The sequence below is a fragment of the Narcine bancroftii genome, chromosome 1 (genome assembly GCF_036971445.1).
Source record: "Narcine bancroftii isolate sNarBan1 chromosome 1, sNarBan1.hap1, whole genome shotgun sequence".
Classification (NCBI taxonomy): Eukaryota; Metazoa; Chordata; class Chondrichthyes; order Torpediniformes; family Narcinidae; genus Narcine; species Narcine bancroftii.
In genome coordinates, this window is record NC_091469.1 from 282,314,339 (window position 1) to 282,324,157 (window position 9,819).

A 9,819-nucleotide genomic window follows, 5' to 3' on the forward strand; every position below is an offset into this window, starting at 1 on the left:
GTCCGCGAAGCCAAGCCAAAGAAAGAAGCACCAAAGCCTGATGCATTTTGTTAATGCTAACTTCTCTGCACAGAACAGGAATTGCCTGCAACCAGTGAGCTTGGACTGTGATCCAAAGAACTTTTCTAACCTTAAATATACATTACACACATCTGCGCTTAGTATTAGAGGAGGGATTAAGTAGGTTAGGTAGGTTAAGTAATAAAGTTTAATTCTATTTTCTTGTTCAATTACAATTAAAAACTACTTTTGTTTTAGTAACCCTGTGTTGTGGTGCATATCTATTGCTGATGGTTTTAGGGGTCCTCTGAACTCCATAACATAATTGAATAAAATTGATTATGAAATAGGTGGAAAAGGTAAGATTTCATCAAAAATGCCTTTTTTTCAAAATAAACTTTTTCCTTTCACTGTTAATAATCAGTTTTTGAAGCAATGGAATCAATTGGGGATTAAAAAGGTAGAGGATTGTTTTGAAGCGGGGAAATTTGTATCTTTTAATTGAATTAAGGAAAAATACAAGATTCCTAATAATTTTTTTTGTCATTACGAAGTAAAAGCTTTTTTAACTAAAAAGTTAGGTTATAGTTTAAAATTACCCAGACAATCTGCTTTAGAGTTATTACTTTCTAAAGGAGATGTAAATAAATATATTTCTGAGATGTATAAATTATTACAGAGTAAAATGTCTAAACCAAATATTCATATCAAGATTGAAATGGGAAACTGATTTGAATAGGACGATGGATGAAAATGATTGGAGGAACTTATGTAAAGATAACATAGCTAAGGTTATAAACGTAAGGTACAGATTATTACAATATAATTTTCTGCATCAATTATATCTAACCCCTCAAAAATTAAAGAGATTTAACTTAATGTCTTTAGACTTATGTTCTAGGTGTGGTAAAGAGATAGGCACTTTTCTTAATTCAACTTGGATCAGTCCTAAAGTCGAGACTTTTTGGATACAAGTTAAATTGTTTTTGGAAAAAGTATTAAAAGTTAAACAATGTTTGATCCAATGTTGTTTTTATTAGGAGATATTAAAATGATTGGTTTAAAATCAAGATTGACCATGTATCAAATTGAATTTTTACGTTTAGCTTTAGCTGTAGCTAAGAAATGTTTAGCTATTACATGGAAATCTGATTTGGTTTTGGGAATGCAAAGATGTCATACTGAAATGAAATCTTGTAACCCCCTTGAAAAGATAACACAATTTACAAGACACATACCAATTTTTGTAAAGTATGGAGCCCATATCTGAAAATTGTTGGTTTGAAAATTTTAGCTCTCGATCCGTTCCAGTGATGATTCTTGGTTCCAAGGCCAAAGCGTTGCATTGTATATATAATTGATGATCTCCTTTTCCTTCCTTTCTTAGGGGTAGTTTAGGGGAAAGAGTATGGGGATTAGTGGGGAAGGGAGGTGGTGGGGCTTGTTAAATTATCCACATATATTTTTCTATGTATGAACTTTATCAGACTTTTATGTAATTGTGCTTTAAAATTTTTAAATATTCAAAAAAAAAATGGAGTTATCCGCTCACAGTCCTCAAAATGAGCAGACATGTTAACTGGGAAGATCAATAAGTCAAAATCCTGATTTATGGGGTCCATTGGGCCTTGAAACTGCACACAGGACATAAAGCACCATGAGAAGATGAATTAGATGAACAATGCAAGGCCGGTCTTTCACTGTTGGTTTGGAGAGTTCTGGCCAACTAGAATGTGAAGATTAGGAAAGAACCACAGACTCTTTGATTAGATAAGTGTGAGTAGTGAGCAAGTTCTTTCAACTTCTCACCCCGGAATCACAATTGGTGCCAGATCCTCTGAGATTTTCCAAGCTACATCCCAAACCAGAGTGCACGATGAGGAGAAGGGCATTTTGTTCTGTTGATCTTTCATGTTACTCACTGCTCATTTCCACATTTTGTGCTTTCTTCCTCATTGATCTGAATCCTTGAAAACTTGCTGATCCTATCTCGTTACAACTTGAATTTACAGCACGATAACAGGCCATTTCAGCCCATGAGCCTATGCTGCCCAATCACACCCAATGGACCTACAACCCCTAGTTTGTTTTGAAGGGTGGGAGACTAAAGATACTGGATTTAAGACAAGGATAATGAGGTCAATGCACAGAAATGCTGGAGGAACTCAGCAGGTCACGAAGCTTCCTTGGAAAGCGATTGGCAGTTCGTGTTCCAGGCCTGAGTCTTCTTAATTATGCGAAAATTCAGGCAAATAAGCTAGGGGGAGGAGCACAGATCAACAAATGGATATAGGTTGAAGGAGGAACCGAGAGGTGATGGGGAAGGGGTCAGAGGCTGAAAAAGATGCTCTCTGATAGGGGAAAGGAACGGGAGAGGGAGCTGGAGGAAGGAAGTCAGAGGGACGAGGGAGAGAGAAACTGGAGGGAGGGAGGGTGATGGAAAATTGGAGGTTGATATTAATGCCATCTGTTTGGAGTTAAGCAAGAACATCTGCAGATCCCAGGGTTGAGTGCAACACCCAAATTTCCTGGAGAAACTCCACAGGTCACGCAGCATCCATAGGTAGGATCATCCCAGCCCAAAACTTCCTACGATGCCTGATGACCTGGTGAGTTTCTCCAGCACATTTGTGTCTCACCATCTGGGTGGAACCAGAAATTGACTTCCTGCAGAGTGGTGAATCTGTGGAATTTTTCTGCCCAATTAACCAGAATCAGAATTTATTGTCATGAACAAGTCACTAAATTCATTGTTTGTGGCAGCATCACCGTGGAAACATTCACATAAACCACTTTACAACAATGAATAAAAATAGTTCAAGAAAAGCAAGGCAGTGTCTTTGGTTCATTGATTATTCAGGAATCTGATGACAGAGGGGAAGAAGATGTTCTTGTGCCGCTGAATGCTTGTTTTCAGACTCCTGTACCTTTTTCCCCCAATGGTAGCAGAGTGAAGAGGGCATGGCCTAGGTGATGAGGGTCTTTGATGATAGAGGCTGCTTTCTTGAGACACTGCCTAATGTCAATGTCCTCAATGGAGTGATATCCATAATGTCACAGGCCGAGTTAAGAACCCTTTGGAGTTTTTTCTTGTTCTGAGCATTGGCATCTCCGTACCAGTGATGAACCAGCCAGAATGCCCTCCATGGTAGAAGTTTTCCAGAGTCTTTGGTGACAGACCAAATCTCCTCAAACACCTCACAAAGTATCGCTGCTGGTGAGCCTTCTTCATGATTACATCGACGTGGGAACTTCACAGGAGAGATCCTCAGAGATGTTGACACCCAGAAATTTGGTTCATGACTCTCTACCACTTGAGGACTAGTTATTGTTCTCCTGACTTCATGTTGAAGTGCAGCAGTGTAGGTTTCCCTGTTGAAAGTATTTAAGACACAGATGGATAGATTTTTAATGGATGGGGAAATAAGGATTGCTGGGAATGGGTGGGTAAGTGGAACGGAGTCCAACCATGATCTTATTGACTGGCAGAGTGGGTTAGAGGGGCTGGATGGCAGACTCCTGCTCCTGTGTGAACAGCTCAGCTGTCTAGAAGTGGAAGTTCAGTGAACACATAGAGGAGAAAGAAACTGAAGAGTATCCCAGAAGGGTGAGGAGGTTGGGGGCTGATATGGACCAGAAACATGGACAGGACGGGAGATACCAGGATGCTCCCAGTGTGACACCAGCTGTACTGTATCGCCTTGTCTTTGCATCTACATTGAGTGTATTACTCAATGTAGATACAAGGGGATCAGACTCGGTTTTCAAACACAGCTGTGTCATTTGTTACAGATCCAGGGCATGAAATTTCATTCCTGTAATTGGTGACACGGTTAGAGAAACACTATTATAGGACCAACGACCCAGGTTCAAATCCAGTCCTGTCTGCAAGGAGTCTGTACGCTCCCCCCATGATTGGTTGGTAAATTGGGCAGCACAGGTTTCGTGGAGCTAGAACCTTTAACTGTTCTGTACTTTTAAAAAAATATTTCATTTATGATTTTTCCAAATTCAAACAGTTCCAATAATTCATAATACAACAATCACCTTCATCAAGTACATTGGGGGGCCGTGACATGATATTGTAGGAGGAAGACATGGAAAACGCCTCTCCTGACAGAATTAATTAATGGCCGAATTCTAAAGAATTTTATCAACTTTAATTACTTAAGCTGTAGTCAATAATTACAGATCCCTTTGGAAGACTTGTAATGATAAATTGTCAAATTTATTCAGAATATTTATGCCCCAAATGTTGATGATGATAAATTTATATCTGATGTTTTCCTTCATTTGGCACAAACTGATGGGATATATTAGTTGGTGGAGATTTTAATTGCTGTTTAGATCCGATTTTAGATAAATTTACAAAATCTGTCACTAAAAGTAAAATGGCAAAAAAATTATTAATACTGATGCATGAACTGAACCTGTTTGATATTTGGAGGTGAATGAATCCTTAAAAAAAACTTTGTTTTATTCTTATCGATTTGATTCATATTCTAGAATTGATTTTTTCTTAATTTCAGCTTATTTATAAGGAAGGATTGAAAATGTACAATATAAATCTAGAATTATATCTGATCATTCTCCTTTATTGATGTCATGTTCAAATATGGAAAAAAATTGATTCTACATATAGATAGATAAATCCAGAATTTTGTGATTTTATATGAAATCAAATACAGATATACTTGGAGGCTAATCTTAACTCAGTTGTTAATAAGTTTGTTATATGGGATGTGTTAAAAGCTTATTTAAGAGGACAAATTATGTTTTTCAGCTAAGATTTTTAAAAATGCATTTTCAGGAAGTAGAGAATTTAAAGAAGGAAATTGCTCAAATGGAAAAAAACTTATAGAAAAATTTTATCTCTCATCAGAGAGATAGAATAAAATTGGAAAATAAAAAGATGCAATATAATTCAATTCAGACTTACAGAATGGAAAGATTAATGGATAGAACTAAAAAAACGTATTAGGAGTTGGGAGAGAGGCCCTACAAAGTATTGGCTTGGTAGTTAAAAGCAGAACAAACATCAAGGACTATTATTGCATTTAAAAGGAACTCTAAGATTACCTATAAACCACAAGACATAAATGACTCTTTTAAAGAGTATTATACAAAATTGTATTCAGAGACAATTAACAATTTAGATAAGATTGAGGATTTTTTATCTAAGTTGCAATAACCAACTTTAAAAAGCCAAGCCCATAATAATTTGGACTCTTCATTTACTTTGAAAGAAATTATTAATGCATTCAAATCAATGCAGAATGGAAAATCTCCTGGGGAAGATGGATTTACTTTGGAATTTTATTTAAAAAATTCAAAGACTTGTTAATATATTTATTAATATAAGTATTAAAACAAGCTACATTAACATGTTGTTTACCTGAATCTTTTTGTAAAGCAGTTATAATAGTGATACCTAAGAAAGATAAAGACTTCTTAAAGCCAGAATCCTATAGTCCCATATCATTGTTAAATGTTGACTATAAAATTGTAGCAAAATTTTTGGCAAATAGAATAAATGAATATTTACCAAGTTTGGTTCATTCAGACCAATCTGGATTTATTAAAAACAGATATCTGGCCAATAATGGAGCAAAGTTGGTCAGTTTAATACACAGTGCTCAAAACCAATCAGAGCCGGCGATGGTTCTACCTTTAGATGCAGAAAAAGTATTTGATAGATTAGAATGGAATTATTTGTTTAAAGTCTTACAAAAGTTCCAATTTGGACCAACGTTTATTAATTGGATTAAGGCTCTATACAGTAATACAAAGGCCAGAGTGATAACTAATAGACAACTTTCTTTACCTTTTTCTTTAACTAGATCGACAAGGCAAGGTTGTCCTTCATTCCCTGCGATGCTTGTCTTAGCAATTGAACCATTAGCACAATGGATAAGACAGAAAGATAGAATTAAGGGAATAATGGTAAATAAAGAATATAAAATAAGTATTTTTGCAGACAATGTTTTAATTAATATGACAGAACCACAGAACTCGCTAGCTGTACTGTATAAAAAGATACAGGATTATGGTATATCAGGGTATAAAATTAACTGTGACAAGAGTGAGGTGATGCCATTCATTGAAGGGATTTATGAGCATTGTAAAGCAGATGCACAATTTAGATGAACTAAAAATCCGATTGAATATTTAAGTATTAAAATTGATAAAAATTTAGAAAGGTGGAGCAATTTACCTATTACTTTGATGGGAAAAGTGAATTGTATTAAAATGAATATTTTTTCAAGAGTAAAGGATTTAAATATAGTTATACATACATTTTTGTGGAAAGGTAAGATGAATATGACATGGAAATTAAAATTGGGAGGCTTACCACTTCCTCATTTTCAGAATTATTATAAAGTGGCTCAATTGAAATTTATTAATGCAATGTTTGATATGATGAAATCCAAGGCTTGGGTTAAAATAGAATTAGATAAGATTGGTGAAAAGTCTATGACAGAATTTATTTATAAATGGAATTCAAAATGATTAACTGGAATAAACCCACCAATCTTAAAATGTCTAATTGAATTATGGAATAAAATTGATTATCAGACAGGAGGAAAGGTTAAGATCTTAATGAAAACACCTTTATATCAGAACAAACTTTTATCTTTCTCTGTAGATATTCAATTTTTTAGAAGTTTGGAATGAAAAGGGAAATTTAAAAAGTCAAAAATTGTTTTGAAGCTGGGAAATTTTTAACCTTTAACCATATGAAAGAAAAATTTCAAAATCCTTCAAATATCTTTTTTGTTGGGAGGAGTCACATGATGGAGTAGTGGCCGGTCGGGGAACTCCAGCCCTCTCCGGAAAAGTTAAAAAAAAGAGAAAAAACAAAGGCACAAACACAAAAACTAAAATAAATTGAAAACAAAGGTGTGGAGAAAATGGCAGCGAAGAAAGAAAAGCCAAAAGCAACGGGAAGAAGAGAAGAAGAAAAGACGTCGGAAGAAGAAGGTGAAGGCCTTACCTGTCCGAGGAGGCCCGCCGTGGAGAGAGAAGCCCGCTCCCTCAGGTCAGTTGAAGCCCCAAGCTCGAGACTACAAAAATCACTCACGGAGCCAAACAAAAGTGCGCAACCACGCATACGTAACTCCTCGCGCATGCGCGATGCGCAAGACAAAAAGAACACTGACGGGAGGGGGGACCAGCTGAGGAGTCGATCTCCACAGCTGAAATTGACAACCACAACAAAGCAGCAAGAGGAGAACATAGAAAATAACGAAAACAAGAAAGAGAGTAAAAAGAAATCAAAGAAACAACAGATGACCAACCCAGAGGAAGAAGACCAGCAGCAAGACACTTCTAATAAAAATAAGACCACCAAAAATACTCAACAAGATAAAACAAACAACCCAACAAGAAAACCAGAAGAGACAGAGGTAAAGGACACAGATCCTGGAGTGGACTCAGAAGAAGAAGATGAAGAACACAGAGAAATGGAAGATGAAGGGAAGGGCAAGTACATGGATATATCTTTTTTTTAAAGAATGGCAATCACAAGAATTCAGTGAAATAAAAAGAAGAGTAAAAAGTACAGAAGAAAAAATGAATAGATTAGAGATGATCATGTCAGATATAGGAAAAAGAGTGGACAAGGTAGAAGAACGAGAAACAGCCATAGAAATGGAAGTAGAGGACTTAAAAAAGAAATTAGAAGAATCTAATAAAAAAGTTAAAGAGACACAAGAGCTGTTAGCTCAGAAGATAGATATAATGGAAAATTATAATAGAAGAAACAATATAAAGATAGTGGGCCTTAAGGAAGATGAAGGCGGCAAGAATATGAGAGAATTTATAAAAGAATGGATTCCCAGGGTCCTAGGAAGACCAGAATTACAGGAAGAAATGGAAATAGAAAGGGCACATAGAACATTAGCCCCTAAACTACAACCACAACAAAAACCAAGATCCATTTTAGTAAAATTCCTAAGATATACAACAAAAGAAAATATATTGGAGAAAGCAATGAGGAAAATAAAGGAAGACAAAAAAACCACTGGAATACAAAGGTCAAAAAATTTTTTTCTATCCAGATATAAGTTTTGAACTCCTGAAGAAGAGGAAGGAGTTTAATACAGCAAAAACGATCCTATGGAAAAAAGGATATAAATTTATGCTAAAGTACCCAGCGGTACTTAAAAAAGCACAAAAATTTGCAGAACAACCACAAAACAGACAGAGAGATAAAGACATGTAACGAGAACAAAAATGACCACAAACTATATGTATGTGTGTATATGGGTATATATGTATGTATATATGTATGTATATATGTGTGTATGTATATTAAAAAAAATAGAGTATAGATAAGAACTAAGAAGGGAAAGTAAGGGAAGAAAGGAAGTAAGGAGGTAATTAAGAGAGTGACCTTTGTTATATATGAAGATTAAAATCTTTTCGGGGGGGCTGGGTGGGGAAGAATTACGGTCACTGCGAAATCAGTTGACGCTTGCGAGTGATTTCGCAAATCCAAATGGAGAGGGGAGATGTGGTTGCCTGACAAGGGACAAAGGGCAACTCAGGAAGGGGAGGGGATAGTGGGGTTAAAGGAATTTTAGATAGGAGAATAATGGAAATATTTTATGTTTTAGAAATGTTGTCTTATAATGTGTTCAAAAAAAGAAAGCAGAAATGGATAAGAAGGAAAGGTGATGATGAGAAAACGGAAAGGAAAGATAAACAAAGTATGAAATGGCTATGTTGAACTATATGACTTTAAATATTAATGGAATACATAACCAAATCAAAAGGAAGAAACTGCTAAATTTACTGAAAAAAGAAAAAATTGTTATAGCATTCATACAAGAGACACACTTACCTGAAGTGGAACACAAGAAATTAAAGAGAGATTGGATAGGACATGTAACAGCAGCATCATATAATTCAAAAGCTAGGGGAGTAGCTATATTAATCAGTAAAAATGTACCAATTAAAATAGAAGAGGAAATAATAGATCCAGCAGGGAGATATGTAATGATAAAATGTCAGATATATTCAGAGTTTTGGAATTTACTCAATGTATATTCACCTAACGAAGAAGATCAAAAATTTATGCAAGATATTTTTTTGAAGATAGCAGGCACGCAAGGGAACATACTAATAGGAGGGGATTTCAACCTTAATTTGGATTCAAACATGGATAAAACTGGGGAAAAAAAAATTAACAGAAAGAACAAAGTAACCAAATTTATAATTAAATTGATGCAAGAAATGCAACTTTTATATATATGGAGGAAACAACACCCAAAGGAAAAGGAATATTCATATTATTCGGGCAGACATAAAACATACTCAAGAATAGATCTATTCCTGTTATCAGCTCGCATGCAAGACAGAGTTAGAAAAACAGAATATAAAGCTAGAATATTATCGGACCACTCACCCCTGATATTGACAATAGAGTTGGAGGACATCCCTCCAAGAATGTATAGATGGAGATTAAACTCCATGCTACTTAAAAGACAGGATTTTAGAGAATTAATTGAAAAACAAATTAAAATGTACTTTGAAATAAATACGGAATCAGTGAAAGATAAGTTTATACTATGGGACGCAATGAAAGCGTTCATCAGAGGGCAAATAATAAGTTATGTAACCAAGATGAAGAAGGACTACAATCAGGAAACAGAGCAGTTGGAAAGGGAAATAGCAAATAAAGAAAAAGAATTAGCAATGAAGGAAGACACAACTAAAAGAAGAGAATTGGCAGATAAAAAAATAAAATATGAAACACTACAAACATATAAGGTGGAGAAGAACATAATGAAGACAAAACAGAAATATTATGAACTA